We start from the raw sequence: 19,360 nt of genomic DNA on the forward strand, positions 1-19,360 counted from the left end.
AGCTGGTTGGAATTGAGTTACTAAAGAGCTGTTAAAAGTATAGACAATGCAACAGATTGTTTTCATATTTCTCGTTTCACATCTCTTTCACAATGCCGAAGTGAACAAAAAGCCTAATTGAAGGTAATTTAAATTGATTAACCTAAACGTAAACCCACCACATCAGACAAAAACTTGTCCTAGGTTGGGCTACGATTTCATTTTCGAGTGTTGACTGCTAACTGCTAACTGCGGAGGTGTAGCCGCTGCAGTTTTTAGCTGCTCTTTCAATTGGCATTGTCTAAAAGGAAAAAAACGACTAAAATAGTCGTGTAGGTCGCTTGTCATATGGGTGGCAATATGTTGAATATGGTAGCGTGTTTTGAGGTGTTTATGGTTTAATTAAGCATGATGAAAAAATGAAAGGCACTCATGTCGGACAATGCCACAGAAGCATTGTCAAAACAGAAGACTTAAGAAACAAACTTGACTCAAATCGTACGGAACAGTTAATTAGGAACACGACGGTAATTAAGTCGATTTAAGATTGAGACAACTCATGTGCAAAGAAAATCGCAGCCCAAATTAAAAGCCTTGAAGCTAGCCTAGAAATTCTTCAATCCCTGATGTCATTCGTTACGCGACTTCGCAACTTTTCTATGAAACAATTTATATCTGTATCCTGTCTAAGCTAAAAATTAATGCGAGAGAATCCAACCCAAAAGCGAGCATTATAGTTTTATTTTTATTTTTTTCATATTTCCCAATCCAAATGCAAACAAATTGCAAATGGTTTGACGTCTGCCAAAGTTCATTGGAATTTGTTTTCTATGCAAAACGCAGCTAGCTCTTGATTTATAAAGAATTTGTTTGTATCTTATGATAATTTCTGTTTTTTTCGGCTTTTTTGCTTTTGAGCATTTGAAATAGCAATGTGCAGGCCATAAAAGGCAAAGCTAATAATTATGACTTTGAAACGTTTGAATATGTCGGTTTTGTGTTTTATGTTCAGTTTTTTTTATCCTTAGCTTTATTTTATTTTTTTGGTTTTTTCGTATTTTACGCTAATTTCAAAAGCATTGGCAAACAATGCAAAAATATTTTGTTAGATACCCGAATTAAATTCACTGCAAATGCAAATGCTATTCTTGGGTGTGGTGTCAAAAACACCATTAAATTATTGATTAAAAGCAAAAAAAATACTGTTGTAGATTTTGGGCAGCGTTTACATTAGACCTTTTTGGGCTCTCAATCCCAAGAGGGGCGCTATTAAATGAAGTGACAGGCTTATGAAAAAAAAAATAAAAAAATTTTATTATTCATTGTGCGACTGGGAGATACTTTGTAATTGTTTGTAGATTTGGGTTATATTCAGTCAAAAAGTGTAGGAACATCGGCTTCTGCCGAAATCATAATTTTGAAGGATTCGTTCCCCCTAATAATAAATTCCTAAAGACACGTACATTTTTAAAAAGTAACGAACTGAGCATCAGGCAAAGCAATTAGTTATAATAACTATTTCATAGTTATATATAAAAAAATGAGAAGTATCTCTACATTCGACTTGAAGAAAACTCTAAAATGTAAACATCTGTCGCTAAGCTTGAAGAAATTTATTGAAGATGGCAGCAGTTTTAAATATGTAGAAAGGTAAATAAAAATAAAAGAAACTCTAGTTGCGACTGCAAAATACTCTGTAATATTATTAGTAGAGACTATTCGCTCAACAAAAGCAGCGTCTTCTTTGACTAATGCAGTTAACCTTAATATTTATAAATTATAAATATAATTTTACCAGAAACATATATGCCCTTTCACTATATTTTGAAAGCACCAGATATATGCTTAACGTTTGGGACAACCCAAAGTCTGGCACGTGTTGCTCAAAAACTTTGCCACAGCTTGACAAAAGTGCTTTTTGTGATTGCAGTGTTGAAATGCGCTTAATGTCAGCAACAACCCGTCCGACAGACTGACAGATAGACAGACAGACAGTTCTGGGCATGACATTCAAGCAGCTGATAAATTGGCAAAAAAAGCGCGTGGCAATAAAAATTATCGTAGGCTATGACGCGGCACAAGGTAATGCAATATGGTTGGGGCCTTTTGGTGCTGCGAATTGCGACTTGTGCTAGAATTCCGCACCCAGTTTTTTTTTCTTTTTCTTTTTTCGTGATATCTTTGGAGGTGACAATTGGGGCCAACACCTTTTGCCAATGGTAATTTGCGCTAATGTACGCCACAAAGTTCTTTATGTGACACTGGCTGAGCTCTAGGCCATTGCTTGGGCATTTGATGCAGCCATAAATATGAGGGTTAGCTGGAAATTCGCAGAGATATTGGCGATATGCTTGTCAATCAACAACTTGAGGCGCAAGCCATTTAAAATCTGATTTAGACTAATTTAATATACAAACGGCAGCCCACGATTATTAGCTACCCTCTTGAATATTAGCATATTTATAAACGTATCTTCTAAAAGAACAAATCAGCGAACAGAAAGGAACAACTACAACTATCTACATATGGCAAATGGATGACTAATGGCCAGCGTCTGGGCAAATTGTGAACTCATGCATACACTAGAATCATTGAACTTTAATTGTAAGAAAAAAGATTTTATTTTATTTCTTATGATTCATGGCGTCTGAGCAAACGTATATGTACGATCAAGTTTGCTGCCTAAGTCTTTTGTTTTAGTGTTGGACAAAACGATATAAGAAATGCTGAAAATTACAATTCATGGTCTTACGAGTGGGGCCTGAGAAAAATCTTTAGTTAATGAACGTCGGGTGGGTGAGAAAGAAAAATGTTGTAAATGTTGTGTAATACTTAGCTGCCGGAAGTAATGAGTATACGTATGTGGACGCTTTAAATCGCTTAGAGGATATACGCAATTAAGAAATGAGAGATTATGTGAAAGAGTAGGCTAAGCCATAATTTGCTTGCAAGTTTACAACCTCTAAATAATTCTTTGTGGTTGTATATTTTTCTTTAAGAGAAAATGTAACTTATAGCAATAATTATGAGAAGCAGGTAATAACTACAATACTAAATAGCTGAACTATAAAGAAATGAATTTTTTCTTGTGATAATTATTTGGAAACAAAGAACAATGGTTGTAAATTGAGAGAATAGCAGACAGACAAGCCGATGGCTTTTGGTGGCAGTCAACTTTCTTGTAAAGGGAGTACAATTTTAGACAATGCTCCCATTACAGTTACATTAAATTCAAATTCATACATAAATATAGCTTTCTTATAAATTTATATATACATCTCATGCAACAATGTATCTATTACAATAAGCCATAGTCCCTGATTGAGTGCTTCTAACGTATTAACTGCAATTATAGCACATAAATTTGGCAAACAGCATTGTTATTTATTATACGTTCATATATAATCGCGCATAAATATTACCAAAAAAAAAAGCAAAAAAAAAATTGATTGCCATTTGTGCTGGCAATGGACAAAACGGTAAATATATAAATCAAAAGACGAATTGCACGTACCTGCCGCGATAGTCAGACGTTGATAGCGCTTTTTAGCATGTGCCTTACATTCAGCCGAAGTCCACTGAAGGCGTTTTAGGCTTATGCTTAAAGTGTTGTATTTGTTGTTGTTGTTGTTTCGGCTCAAACTCTGTTGAGCTGCAAAGAGCGGCCAACAACAAACCCAAATGCACTGGCGATTGGCATCAATGTCGCTTGGCCGCTTTTTAAGCTGCAATTTTTTTCTTTTTATATTTTATTTTCTGAATACGTTTTTTTTTTAAGACACACACGCACACAAACACACATGCAGGCAACTCAAAACGCGTGGTTTCAACGTTTTTTTTTTTCGTTTGTATAGAAAAAACGCGTAGTCAGCAAAGCATTGGCATAAAATTTATTGAAAAATATATATTTTTTATGTATAAAAAATTAATTTTCAATGATTTTTATGCCACAGCAAGTGGGCGAGCAGCTAAAGAAACTGAAAAGGTATTAACAGCTGTTCGTGGGCTATGCAGGGCAAATGACAGACAAACTTCTGAGCGTTGCACTTGAAAAACTATGCAAAAGTAAGCCTTTCCCTTTTCTGTGCTTTGCTAGGCCAACTTGTCGCGTTTCGTCTTTCACTTTCTTTACAATTGTTTTTTTTTAAACGAAATTTAACTTTTGCTGCTTAGTCTTTGTGACTGTGTATATACAAAAAAAAGGGAAAAACGCGGCACTTGGCTGGCGTTTTAAATTCGCTTGTTTTGCGTTTCACACTCAACGCTTGGCTACACTTCAATTCACGTAGAGTTCAACTAGGGTACTGGGATTGTGCCGCAGACTGACATCAGCCAGTGCCAAAGAGCTTTACGCAGTCACAGCTGCAAGTTTTTTTTTGTTGAATTGTTTAATGTTTATTTTTTGTTTGTATATTTTGCATTGTTTTCTTTATATTATTTATTACTTTTTGTTTTTGAAGTGTTCTTGTTTTTTGTTTTTTCGCACTAGTTCAACGCCTGCGCTAAATGTGCTTATATTGTATGTATATTTAATGTTTGGAACTCGAACTCGTTTTGTTTTTAGCTTGTCAAGTACTTTGTGTATCTTGTGCTCAACCGAACCGTCTGTCTCGCACGCCAACGCTATACTAAAAGAGTTTTCAGCTTGGCCCGCGCGTTAAATAAGCCGCCGTCTGACAGCTGGCCCGACTGCCTGCCTTCCTGCCTGCCCCAGCTAACTTGGCCCGTAGCTGTGTCTCAGTCTGGCTGCCTAGCCAATGGATGATGTCAGCTTTTCTGTCAGAGAACGAGTGTATTTTTAAAGAGCAGCGAGCGCTGGGTAAGAGCGAATTTAGCACTCTTTACTATTGGCTTGAGTTAGTATCTACTTGTATTGATCTGCACCCACTTTAAGTAGTTACTCTGTGTTGCATATGACACCAGATAACTAATTGGTTATTACAATTTTTATATAAGTATGTGCAAAAGTAACCAAAGCATTGTAATAAAAGTTGATTTATTGTTGGCATCCCTAAAAAGGAGCTGCACATTTAAGCTGCGTAGTTCCAAGTAATTCCAATGAAGTCATATATTCTTTAAGAAAACTATGCTGAAAACACATCCTCTAGAATAAGGGGCTTTGGAATTCAGCATGTGCTTGATATATTCTTCGTTTGTTTTTTATTGCATATTTTAATATTATATGCAATATTGTTAGCATTTAGCTTATATTATGGATAACACAGGCATTTATGTTACATAAAAGAAATATTTAAAAACCTTTGTAATTTTATTTATATGCATACCCATAAGTTTAATATTTATTTTAAATATTAAATTATAAAAGAGTAGCTCTAGCTCTAGATTATTAAATTAATTTATTATTAAATTTATTTAATATAATGCATTATATAAATAGGTATCTTTTGATTTTTTGAATTTAATTGAATATTAATTTTATCGAATATTTAATATTTAACTAAATTTTTTCCCAATTATTATAAACAAAAATTGCGTTTAGCATTTATTATTAATTTAAAAAGGATTATCGAATTTCTATTTTATGTTGTTTATACTTAACTGCATTTAAAATTTCTTATATATTTATACATGTTTATAAATTAATTCTTATAGTTGTATAGCTTATTAAGTCTCTCAACGCGAAACTCGACAACCCTGTTGCTCGCTCTTAAGAGCTGTGCTCTTCACGCTCTTTGCCGGCATTTTTTGTATATGCTCAACGCTCACACATAGAAAATAACAAACCGGCATGTGAGACCGGCGTGCACTCGTAAGTAAATAGCTCAGCAAGTTTAACTTTTAAAAGTTTATTTAAATTCATGTCGTATGCAATGCCATTGAACCAAAAAAGAAAAAATGATATACTATATACATTTATACAAGCTGCTGCTAAAATTCGGAATATCATAAAAGTTATACTTTTTGGTAATATAAAATAAAACCGCAGGTGGCTGGTCTTTGTATGAGCATGTGATATTTAAAAATAAGCGTCAGCAAATTTCTTAATTATTTTTTACATCTTCTGGCCATAAGTCATAATTAATGGCGCAACCATTGCCAATCGATTCCATTGACGCTACAGAATTAAGCCATTAATTAGAACAGCAGCCAACATTTAATATGCCCCAATGCTGCACGTAGGCCGTGCCCCAATGCAGTTTACAATTCGCCAAGTCTAGACTGGAGACTTGGCTACCTACTCGTTGTAGTAGCTATGGGTACAAGCTACCCCTACCCCCCACTATAGCAGTTACTCATTAACTACACGCACTGGCATAACAAAATGCATGTCAAGTTCAGGCAAGTAACGCTCGGCGCTCACCAGTGGAAGGTCTATTGCGGCGCTCGGGCGTGAAGATCGAACTGAGAACAGATACAAATGGCCCTTTTGCATTTATCTGTAACTATAAAGCTGCAATTGCAGTTGTATTAATTGTATATATGTAGTTATGGTCGTTAGGTTTTCAGCATGACCATCACAGACGAGGGTTGTTCAGCAGAGAATTTGGTTAAATACAGACTACCGAACTACAACAAGAATCAACGAATAGCGAGTACGATTTCAATAATAAATATTATTTTAACTCATAAAAATAAAGTAAGATCCGAAACCTGAAAGGAGTAGTAAACGCGTATGCAACTTAGTATATTTGAGTACTTTTGAGTAGAAAGTATTCTGTCAGATTCAGTATGAGTACTCAAGGGGATAATAATGTATGGAATTAGTACTCAAAGCGATTGAGAATACTTAGAGTACAAGAGCGAATTATCGAATACTCGTCAGTGTATAGCAGCAGTAAAGCTTGCTATTGAACGGAAAATATTCAATTTGGAACGTAAATTTGAAAGCGTCTGGGGTAAACAATCTGAGAGTATGGTTAGCTAAAAAAGATTGGTCAGTAAACAAACGTTGTATTGTAAAGCACTTCTACGCGGTACAGGAACTTTTTATAACTTATTATTTTTTCAATCAACCCTCGCTGTTATGGTTGTTATAGCTGTTGGCCTGGCCCTGTCAATATCTATGCCTGTAGCGTGGCTTTCGCTACACGCGCCAGTTGACCCTTTGGGGCTTTGGGTTCAAAACGTGTCGCTAGCGGTGGCGGTTTCGCATTGGGGATTGCAATTGGGGATTCGTATTTGGTTACGGATTCGGTTATTGAAACAGCAGAGACCAGTCAGGCATGGCTAAAATAAAAATGTTGTCACGCCGTTTGGAAATACTCGCAATTGTATTCGGCTACAAATTTTAAACAAATCGCATTTGAAAGTTATGCGCCCCTGAGTCGATTTATAGGTACCTTTTGTGTTCCTTTATTTTTTCTTCTTCTTAGCTTTGGTTGAGTGTGAGCCAACAAATTGCCAGCAACTTTTATTTTTGGCTAAATGATTTTTTTATTGGTGCAGCGAATGTCTGTATTTTATATATATGGAAATTGTGTCCCTTTTGGTTAGGCAATTGTTATTGATAGATATCAAAAGCAATATGGTTAATGTGGGTGGTAAATTGGCATAAATATTTGCACTCTTAGTTTAACTACGTTTCTAGAAGTTCTGCAAAGGATTAAGGAAATAATTTGTTTAAATTGATTTAAATACTTATTTGAGTATATATCTTATGTTCGCCCCTTATGTCTTGTACAAACAATAATATATGTTTAATATAGCTAAAGATAGCAACGAAAAGTTGAAGCTTTTATTTTTAAGTTATTTACAAATAATTATTAAATGCATAAATAATATAACTAATTGGATACAAGTGGTAGATTTGCCTTCCTCATTCCTCTTCTTTCTTTAGCCTTTATATTTGAATTAAACAAAGTTCGTTTTTAATAGATAGATATCTGAATAATATCGTTATAGTATGTTAATTAAACTCTAGGGATTGATTTCTGTTATATTTGTAGCAAACTTTCTGATAAATACTGTTATTAAGCTGTGTGCTGTAGCTTAAATTCTTTTCTGAGTTACTAAGCAGTTCTTGAACTCTCATTCGGCTATGGCTGAGTAACTTTCGGGTACAGTTCAAAAGTCAATAGCACCCAAAACGGAAACTTAACACAACTACAACCAACAAAATTGCAAACAAATGAGGCGGCTCCCTGTCGTTCGTATGGCACACGTGCCGGACAATATTTTTGTTTAGTTTTTTTTTAGTTTAAGTGCCGCAAGCCAAAACACAAATCACGTTTATTTCACATACAATAAAACAGAAATTCAAAGACCAAAAAACCATTTGACGCATGCATTTTGTAAGTAAATGTTTTTGTGTGTTTATTGCCGCTTCCTCAACATTTGGTTAAAGTTTTTTAAAAATACTTTTTTCCTCTTGTTTTTTGTTGTGATTTATTTTACGTCTGCACGGCAGCGCCCAAAACTCAGGCCTGACTTTGTTGAGCTGCATGCCTGACTAATTGCTGAAAACATATCGCGGCACTAAATTAGCCGCATCAAAACAACAAAACGGACAACTAAACACCAAAAATAAACAAAATTTATTTGTTGGATTTGCGACACGCCTTTGCATTCGGGCAAAGGTTCAACAGTCGTTGTCTACCTTTTGCTTCCGGTTTCAGGGCGCCAGCTGCAGGTGGGCATATTTTTTGTTGTATTTGATTTCTGGCCATTCGTTTATTTGTGGTCTTTGTGTTTGACATGTGCTTGGCAACTTGTTTTGTCATCTTCCTCGCATTGTGCAGATTGAATATGACTGTCAAATGGTGATTATCCGAATTCTTAAGCACACAGAGTCATAAAATCTACAAGTGTTTAAGTACTTGCTAGTTTGTATAATTGTTTTTTTTTTTCAAAGCAACATTTGGCGGAATAAGTTTACACGCTTCTGCCATAAATTATATTTTCATAAAATTTATAGCTGATTTAAGTTTTGATATAGAAATTAAAAAATTACTTATTTTAGCAAACAAACATGTAGTCGTAGTGTAGTAAAATAACTGACAATTTGAAATTAAGCATTAAAATGGAAGACGTCAATTGCTTTACAGAAGTTCTATTGGGTTATAGGAAGAAATATATCACAAAAGAACGTATTTAATTTATTAGTATTTATTCCATTACAAAACATTTTTGAGAAATTAAGTCTTCTTAAGGGTTTGGACTGTTCAAAGTAAAGCTATATCGTTTTCTCCTCTTCTAAATTTTGCAATATTATATTTATTGAATGTTAGCACAAAAGTAAATATAGCTTAAAGCTTCATATTTCCAATAATGATATCCCCAGTAAAGGATAAGGCTTAAGCTTTCTAGGGCTTTAAGCTGACGTCAAGGTGTGGGCACTTCAAGAAGTTGAACAAGAAATCACTTTTCATATGTATTTACAGTGCTGGCGACATGTGTTTTATGTCTACGATCCATTGTGGACATATTTTATGATTGATTTACGTCTCATTTGCATTCACTTATGCTACGTGCCCTTTTTGTCCAAATAGTCGTATTTATGCGACATTTATGGTGGGAATATGCTTTGAATTTATAATGCGCTTTTGGAGCTCTGCGCCTGGCTGTGGCAAACACACACGTGGCGTGTGTGAATTATTTGGGCGTGTGTAATAAAAATTACTATTAAATAATAAAAATGTAATTTATGTCCATTTAATTAATAGTTAAAGGCAATGCGTGCCATAATAACCAAATCGTTTGGGTGGCACATACTCCACACAAATTGAGTCATTTTGTGGCATTTTGGTGCTTGGTGTTGTTGTTGTTTATTTTTTGTTTTAGTTGCTTGGCTGGGCGCACGTTTAGCCGCTTAAACTTTGGCCTTAGCTAATCAATGTGCATCTTGGAGTTTAATGTGTGGCGCAGTGCCAAATGGTTGGGCACAGCCAATGTGTCTAATGCCAGAGGCAAATCAAAAGACTTAGGCAACAAACTTGGCTCACATGCATTATAAATAGTTGCATACATAACACTTTGTTGACCCAATTACGCCTGGCTGTCTTAAAACTCGGGCGCGCTTAGCTGAACCTTTTAAAGAGCTATTACATGTTTAAGCTAAAAGATTTTGTAGTACGTTGGGCCCGTGTGGCGCATTGCTGTTGCTGCCTGGGCCCAAAACCGGGCAGACAACAAACAAGTAGCAAATTTTCTGCGTTGTCTTGCGGCTGACTGACGGCGTCGTCGACGACGCTATGTGATTCCAACATCTGCAAATCACATGGAACGCATGTTGACAAGCCCCGTCCTCGAAAGTGCGGCAGTTACAGTCGACGGCACAGTGGCTAAATTGCTAGAGAAGGTGCCTGCATAACAGAGCTGGCTCGTGAGAAGACAATTTTTCCAACTTTCTGGAGTGGAAATGGATATTCACACATATGTGAAAGTAAACAAAAACTATTTGCAAAGTATGTTCAAAATACACATTGTCTATAATCAAAAATTTATTATTAAAATAAATAGTTTCATATAAAAATCTTAAATAATCGTAATTTATTTAAGATAAGACATCAATTTTTATTAATTAAAATATCTTTTATTAGTCATAAATTTAAGACTTGTATTTACAATTTTTTAATTCCTTAAAATTATTATTTATTAAGTGTTCTGCTTGATTGGGTTAAATCGACAGTTTAATTCAACAGAAAAAACAAATTGATAATTTTTGGAAGACTTTTATTTCGCCAGCAGCATTTAATTCAGTTTAAACTTGAAATTAACGTATTGTTAAATCAAATTAGCAAATTAAAAAATTTTTCAAGCATGTTGCAACTATCGTATAATTTTGCAATCGATCATTTTTATCGATTAAATCATAGAGACAAACCCCAAAGTCTACTATAAAAATTTTTCTTGTCGCAATCCTTGGTGCAACGCGGCTCAAACAAGAAAACCGCATTTACCCATAAAAATGTAAGCATTTTTTCATGACCATATTGGGAGCCTAAATGAATAACTGACTTGGTAACTGACTGACTTTGTTGAAGAAGTTTGCCAAAGCGTTGGCATAAAATGTCTCACTGATAATAAAAAAAAAAAAACATTTCACATCGCGTAACTGGAGGCTTTGAGAAAAGCTAGCCTAATGGGAATAAAATGAGACGGACTCAATGGAAAATAAGGCAAGTAAATGGCGAAAATGAAATACAAAATACAAAACTTGGGCAACAAACTGGATGCAATAAAATGTAGTTATATAGAAATCACGGCCTAACTACCCACTGCATTTAGCATAATTTTAACACCTAATATTTATGGCCAAAATGACAGCCCACTCTATCGAGTACCAGCAATGAGTACGCGTTTATGTGCCTGTGTGTGCGTGTGCATGTGTGAATAAGTTATACACATTTATGTGCTCGTTTGTATGCCAACAACTGTCATCTGGGCACAGCCCGCGACTGCTATAACAATTACTTTGTTCAACACTTTAGCCAGACAATCGTTTTGATGCCAAATCTTTGACAAACGTCTGCACTTTTTACTGTCTCTCCGTCTGGGCCTATTAATTGATTTATGCAGAAGCGTCAACTGTTGGCTGCTTCATGCATGTCGTAAGGTGTGAAGCATCCAAAATGCAAGCAACGCTTTAAAATTGTTCAATGAAATCGTTTAGCAATGAACTGGAACAAACTATACTTCGAGCTGCGAGGGTCGTTTATAATGTCGGTGGTAAAACGCTTATTTGACAAATTGGAAATTTCTTTGTATAATTAGTTACGCACGATAATTGAGTAAAAGTAGTTTTTGACGAGGAGAATTGGACTCACAGATACACAGAAATATTAAAGGAGAATATGCGGCACTTAAAGCATTTAAATATACTATTAAAAATGATGCAGCAATTTATTTCAACAATTCTGATTGCTATTCAAAGTATTTATATAATATTTGGGGGAATCGTCTGGCATCGTTGATTTAATAAAGCTAAAAGTTATTAATAAAAAAATAATATAATATAATTGTTTTTAATTGCTAATAATGAAAAACTGCATTTATTTTTAGGCATTGGATAAAAGGATCATTGTTGTATAGCATCAGCTCAATTAAAGTTGCATGTAAGTTAATTTTTTATAATATTATACAATTGAATAGTTATATAAATATTATATTATATATATTGCAACTGCCCTCTGCACCACGTAACGTGCACAAAATTGTTCTATGAACGTATTGATTAATTGCTGACATGATAAATACGTTGATTCTAAATGTGACACAAGTCGCTAGAGAAACAGACAGAGACAGAGACAAAGAAAGAGTGAGAGGTAAGAGAGAAAAAGCCCCACAATGGCAACAACCACAAGCAGATCTAACCATAACAAATCATTTGTAATTAACACGCGTGGGTCTGACGCTCAGAGCCCCGATGCAAAGCGAGACAGAAACGCGATTCATACTCGTACACGAACAAATTCAGAATCAAAATTAAAAATTCATTTTCGCCACATGGTCCAGCTGCCATATAGGGTTGCTCGACTGGCAGCCTATGGAAAAAGACGCTGCGAACTTTAAATATTTCTGTTATACTTATATCTAAACGAGAATTCAATAAATTATATGGAAATATATAGGTATATGTTGTACATTCGTATTTGCGCGCACCATTTTTGAGAAACTTGTCTAAATTCGTTAGCTTGATTTATTTTGTGTTTTTGTGTTTTGTTTTTCAAGGCATTTACAAGCTATGTAAATTGGCTGGCTGTGTACGGCGTCATATTTATTTAATTATTTATTTATAATTAAATTGTTTATTTACTCGGCAATGTTGTCTTGACCTTTTCGGACATTTGTTAAACAGGAAGCTAATTAGTTTGGCCATATACGGCTTAAACTATTCGAATGATGGCTGCTAGTTGGGGGCCTATTTGGTAGCATCTCTTAACAATTTGCATGTTATCCCAAGATATTTATCGCCTGGTTGACAGTGTACAGCAAAAATCGAGCTACTAATGGCAATGGTCATGCTGCGTAGGAAATGGCTAATAGTTAAGCTGAAGATACGCAAACATATAGTTAATTAAATGTTAAAAGATAAGCCGGAAAATACACATTTATACATATATATAAATATACAAGTTTGTACATGAATATGAACTTGAGCATGTCACTCACAAACATATTTCATGCTGTTGCCGTGAAGGACAGGAAGAGCGGTGACAACTTTCAATTTCTGCTTAAACATGTTGTGGAATAACTCAATCAATGTATTTGCGCGCGTTATAACCTAACCGCGCCCCATACACACTTGGGTGTATGTCTTAAAAGCCTTTCCATCTAATGAGTTATAGCTGAAAGCCTAAGCTGATTCAACACAGCCACTCGTCACGCCCATTTCAATCGAGGGATTTGATTTAGACATTCACTAGCCAATTTCACGACATTGATATGGCACTCAAAATGTCAGTTTTGAGCTGTAATAATTCCTATTAGACAGCCGACAAATCACAGATATAAGCTTAGAGTAAGACTTGGTCCTTATCTACAGTTTATTGAAAAGAAAAACAAACAATCAATTAGTCGAATGCAAAGAGATTTTTCCGCTATATACAAGATGTCGATAAAATTGTACAGATTTTTAGCATTTGGGAAAATACTTGGGTAATTCCTTGTGGTATTACAGGGTTAATAACTAAATAAAGAAATTTAAAATTAAATCTAAAAATATTTAAATAATGGTATAATAAATCTATAAATAAATATCTATAAATTCATTATTTTTTTCCATGTTGAGCTTAACAAAAAATTGTCCCTTAATCATTAAAAAAAAAATTATGTAAAAAAATATATGTATGCATTATATATTAGAAGAGCCTTTCATACAAATATAATATAAACAAGTCGAGCAATTTAAGCCCTCCTTTCTAAATATATATTCTGTATACGAATGCCAAAACTAAGATTAAAGTTTATCTGATCTCTACCATAAATTTATGGTCTACCTACATACATACAAATACATTTGTTTCTATATTATTAAGTAATACAATAAAATAATATAATACACTCAAGTGCATGTGGTTAGCCCTAACTATATAATTATGTTTGTTTTGTTATAAAACTTTTGCCATATGAGGAAATCTGCTAAAAGGCAAATTAAACGCTTTATGGTTTCCGTTTTTTTTTCTAATTTACAAGTACATAATTAAGCATTATTGTAAAATAGCTGCAAAGAAAAAAAAAGAAGAAACTAAAGCTCAAATGAGAGCCAGGGGCGGAGGTAGCCAAGTGGGCGTTAGCATTGGTTGTCTGGTTAATTATTAATTTTTGAACTCTCCAAAAATTGTTTTGCTCAAGAGAGTTGCACAATGCGGTCGTAAGGCAGAGGGCTTCGCGGCGGCCAGGGGGCTGCCCTGCCAAGTGCTACAATTGCGCACTCGATTCGTGCCACGGGTCGCGGCAGCTGCCTCCTAATTGTCTGTCAACCTAGAGCGCAACAACAGCGTCGAGCATTGCCCACATTAGTTAATTATGCGGCCATTAAGCATCGCTGCCGTGAGTTGGTGAATTGGTGAATTGATGAGTTGGTGAGTGTGTCAGCAGTGGCAACTTCAAGTTGGCGGATCATTGAGAAATACGCAGAGGCTGCGAAGCGCCAAACAATTGTGTGCGTGTGTGTGTGTGCCCAAAGACTCGCTTTTCATTTATTAGATTTCTTTATTACGGCTATCTGACTTTTGCTCAGCTACAGGCCACACCTCCTCCTGCTCTCCATTCTCCTCTTACTACTCATCAGATCTCAATTGTGTTTCATTGTTTTTCTTCTTCTTTTTTGTCGTCTGCTGTTGATGGCATCATTTCAGCAGCTTCAGTCAGCTGCGAGTACGCGTATGTCGCGGCCTGCAACGGTGTGTGTAGTTTTGTAATGCGGCTCGGCTTGTGGGAAGTCGCCGTGCTGCTCCCTCAATACTCGCATAAAGTTCGTCGCTTAAGTCTTTCGTTTCAACTGTACCCTGTTACAGATCAAATTAGGTGAAGTGGGCATATTAAAATTCTGGAAAATATGTAACGGGCAGCTGAGTATATCTAAATTATACAAAACATGTAACGGCCATTATTTCTATGTATATTTTGCATGATTTAGAGCATCTGAAAAACGGAGTCCATTTGCTGACTCATTGTGCTATCCACATTAATCTCAGCGACTATAGTAATATAATAATAATAATATCATTTTTATAATTAATAATATAATTTAAGTAAGTTATTCGATTTTTATAAGGTCAATATGGAGCCTTGAACTATGAAAATTTGAACATACGTTTAATGAAAATTTGAGTACATTTTGAGCAGCAACCTCTCATTTACTGTTCATCTTTCACATCTGCAGGGTATTGATTTGTCCCCCACTCAACTCTTGTATTTGGACTTCTTTTTCCTTTGCAATATTTAATTATTTATTCATTTGAGTTAATTGAATGCGTGCCACGCTGCACAGAGTCGCTGTGTCGATTTTCTGTAAAGCAGACGTAATGGCAGCATTTGCCTGCGTTGGCGTTGTTGTTGTTGTTGTTGTGCTCGCTATTATTATTTGTATTGTTGTTGTTGCTGTGCATTGCATCAATTGTAAGACCAATAAAAATGAGAATTAATTTTCAAAAGATGCTAATGATTGATTGCGTTTGCATTTGATTTTCTGTTTTGGCAAATGTCAAAAAGCATTGCGTAAATTTTTTCTTCTTGCTTTTAATATACTTTGATTTAAATTTTGTTTGGGCGCAGCATTGCAGCGTGGGGTGTTTTGGCCATGCATTAAAATTAACAAGCATTTGACATGCACATAAAAAATAAATTGGAATCAGCAGAACTTTTAATTCAAATGGAACCCATAAATTGCATTTGAAATAGTGGTTTAGCCTTTTAGAATAAATCTCATTTCAAGTCAATGAAATAAATAATAGAAAATGATTATCAATTAAATCGAACTTTTAATAAGATCATCCGTTAACTTCAATATCAAATAAGATCTTCCTTTGCTTCAATTTTAAATAAGTCATCTGACTTGACAGTTATAACAAATTCAGAATGTTTACAATCTTCAGTTCATCAGTTTTGGAACAACAACATAATCCCTTGCCAATGCCAATGGCTGTCACTCCAATTCCGCAATAATCCATTTATGATGTGCGCCAACAACAAACACAAATCCGTTGGTTTATGGCTTAGGCAGAAAGTTCCCCACATAAACCTTGGCGGGCACCAAAGCATTGGCTATGGTCATTGCGAAATTAGCCCCAATAAAAAGCTAAAAAAAAAGAGAAGAGATAACAACCCGAAACAAAAACTGGAACTTCAAAGAGCAGAGCCCAAAAAAAGCTGAACACTAGCAATTGTCATAAAACTAAAGCGGAAAGCCCACCATTTGATGAGTGCGCTTCCATAAAGATCAGAATTTTATAGTCAGTTGTGCTCAAGAGCCTGATCATTTCTGGGAAATCTCAGCAGCGGCAGTTGGCACCAGTTTGTCTGCCAACGCGCAGACGCACGACGACTACACAAACACGGGGAGAGGCATGACAGCATCCGATGATTGATGGCCAATAGCGACTCATAACGGCTGTTGGCTTTTGTCTGCATTCGGCCAAAGTTGTACACGTCTTGCTTAAACGAAACGATACGAAACGAAACGAAACGCTGCACATCAGCCACATCAATCATACGCCCCCACAGCCAGCGACACGAGCCAAGCAACTCTATGAGCAATGCCCCTTAAATGCAGCTCGGGCTTAGCCCAGGGCTGCAATTGAGTCGCCCAAGATGCCTTTTTTTCGATTGAACAATGCACACTTCATGCTCAGTGTTAGTTATTAACACAATGGGAGGTTGGTTCAAAAGGTTTTTCAACCCAATACTCAAGGGCAGCTAATGAGGGCGTTGGCTTATGGATTGATTAAGTTGAATATCTATCGACAAGCAATCGAAACTCAACTAGTAAAAAACTCTTTTAGCAGGCGGGGAGCAAATGGATGTGGCACATCTGTAATTTGTTTTGTCATATTTCCTGTCATATTTCCTGTCATATTTTTTGTCATAAATCCTCTTGAATAAGATTATGAAAAGGTATTTTTCCAAAGTTTAAGAGGATTTTTTTTTAATATTTTCCTCTCTTCCAAAAATACTTCCTACATTTAATGCATTTTGGTTTTATATTTAGAAAGTTTCGAATTGCTTATATACATTTTTTTCCTTAAACTAAGCCCAATCGTTTAAGCCCCGTTTCAAATGGGAATATCCAAATTACATAGCGACTTCTAATCATGTTAGTTATTCCCAAAATAGTTTTGTTAATTTAATCATGTTCGTTTATCTTTTTGACCGTTTGTATGTCTCTAGCAGAAGACGCTTATTATAATAAGTAAGTCCTTCTTAGGAACATCAAGTAAAAAATTAGAAATGAAAATGCAAAATCAATTGAAAATAGTTCTTAAACTATAAATCTATTCGCAAATTCTGTGACATATTTGGCATAAAAACTATGTCATGCGAAGATCCATCATTTACATATCAATTCTTTATAAATTTTATTTTTAAATTTATTGCTAATTTAATTTTTAGGTATACAATAATTATAGTTGAACAATCAACAATCAAATTGAAATTTGATTTTTTATATACTTCTATTCAGACCGCCCTCGCATTGTGTTCAACTTATAAGGCTAACAAAATATTACGTATACGCCACGTTGATAGACAAATATTGTGCACGAGTTGGCTAGTTTTTGTTGTTGTTGTTGGTTCTGTTGCTAACTGTTTGTGAAACGATTTGATTGCGTTTAATTTATTTGCTTTAATTTGTCAAATTCGCTTGTTCAGTTGGCAGTTGGCTTAATGTCAATTACCTGGTTTTGGCCATATACAGCGCAGACGCTTAGAACAGACGCTCAGCCAGTTGGCCGAATGATGCTGCTGCCAAATGTTGACTGGCCATAAATCAAACGATTTAACGTTTATTTGCATTGACTTGGCCACTTATTAACTGCAATTTGACCATTGTCAAAGCTCTAATCTCTGTGTCTTGCAATTCAATTACAAAATTTATGACTCAACCTTTAATTTGTGCATTAAACAGACAAAAAAAACAGTTGAGCTGCACTTAAAAACGAGCTACAATCAGCGCTTACCTTGACCACAAAACTTGCCCAAGTGGACTTGACTTCAGCTCGAAATAACCTTTTATATATATAATTTTTTTTTCTTTTTGGTCATGTCGCGGCTTTTGTTCACAACATTTTTTTTTCTTGGCATTTGTGTTAAGGGTGCCGCCGTTTAAAACCTATTTATGGAGTCGTTTTTTTTTAATTTTTGGCTTTAATTAAATGGCCGCCTGCTCTTTTATTGCTGCAATTGACAAACTATAAGTTCATATAATATCATTAACAAACAAAAGCTTCAATTCAATTGGCAACTGCAAATGAATGGATCTCTTTGTGCTGGCCCCCCGAAGGCAATCTTCTTTTGCTTGTATAAATTCTGAAAGATATAAACTGATTATTAATGTCTTTTCTTCTTTTTTGATATTGATATTGATATAATTGATGGCGTCTTTCTTACAAAGATGACAGCTGAAACTCGTCCTCCGCGACAACACTAAATCAACTATTAATCGATTAATGGGGGGAACTTTTCTGCCAACTATTAATAATTAACGTAATAAATCAGCATATTTGCTTATTAAAAAAGCGCCAGAACTAATAGCTATAATTATGTTAAATAGTTGAGTATATTAGCTAAGAAATGGGCAGATATCTACATAATATGGACTTATAATGCTACATAAATACGATAGAACAGCTTAAGCAATATTTGCGGAACTTATAACTCTTAACAATGATTTCCTGCACACTTGTTAACAAACTGCAAATTCTGCAATGTCATCGCTTTAATCAGCAATTATTAATGTTATTTTTTTATTATGATACTTCTTTCATAAAAGGCCCAACTCTCAATTTCAAGCATACAAAAATATAAAACAATATAAAAAAATAAAACAACAATAATTCTGAGCAAACAAGATAATATTAGATAGAATATTATAAAGTTTTATTGCAAATGCAATTGTTATAAAAAATATATCAATGCAGTGCGGAAACATATCGCATTTCAGCTATGTGTGAGTGAGGGCCTCGGCTTTCCAAAGATAATTGTATTTTTATGTTTCAGTAGAGCTTCTTTTTTATGCGAGAAACTATAATATAACTATAAACCCTCTAAAAGAGCTCGAAAAACCTTTAGGAGACTTTCAATCTACAGACCTAAGCCAAATTAAATTATATATAGTTCTCAAAGGACACTTTTTCAGGTTTTCATATAGGAAGCCAACAAGCTTACTATGAGAAACCAACTCTCCTTCTAATATAACAAGAAACCAATTCTCAATAGCTTATTTTTAATATTAGCAAATGGTCCATAAGCGAAAAGCTTTGGA

At 34.9% G+C, this 19,360-nt stretch overlaps 1 protein-coding gene and 1 long non-coding RNA gene across 10 annotated transcripts in view; one reads left to right on the forward strand and one right to left on the reverse strand.

The window, feature by feature from the left end:
- LOC135434283 (serine-rich adhesin for platelets) overlaps window positions 1–4,657 on the reverse strand; it is a 47,804-nt gene extending 43,147 nt beyond the window's left edge. For 7 of the 8 annotated variants that reach the window (XM_064690806.1, XM_064690810.1, XM_064690804.1 and 4 more), the window contains exon 1: window positions 4,556–4,657. The gene's annotated coding sequence lies outside the window, so the exon portion shown is untranslated. Of the gene's footprint in view, window positions 1–4,424 lie in introns of all 8 variants that reach the window. The other variant, XM_064690805.1, reaches the window with a different exon arrangement.
- The window catches only part of LOC135434286 (uncharacterized), a 104,015-nt gene that overhangs the window by 32,141 nt on the left and 52,514 nt on the right, over window positions 1–19,360 (forward strand). For both annotated transcript variants that reach the window (XR_010437213.1, XR_010437212.1), the window contains exon 2: window positions 11,941–11,993. This is a non-coding gene — a long non-coding RNA (uncharacterized LOC135434286). The remainder of the gene's footprint in view (window positions 1–11,940; window positions 11,994–19,360) is intronic.

The sequence above is a fragment of the Drosophila montana genome, unplaced genomic scaffold (genome assembly GCF_035044405.1).
Source record: "Drosophila montana isolate Dmon_TW-CO22-7 unplaced genomic scaffold, ASM3504440v1 contig_3286_1, whole genome shotgun sequence".
Taxonomy (NCBI): domain Eukaryota; kingdom Metazoa; phylum Arthropoda; class Insecta; order Diptera; family Drosophilidae; genus Drosophila; species Drosophila montana.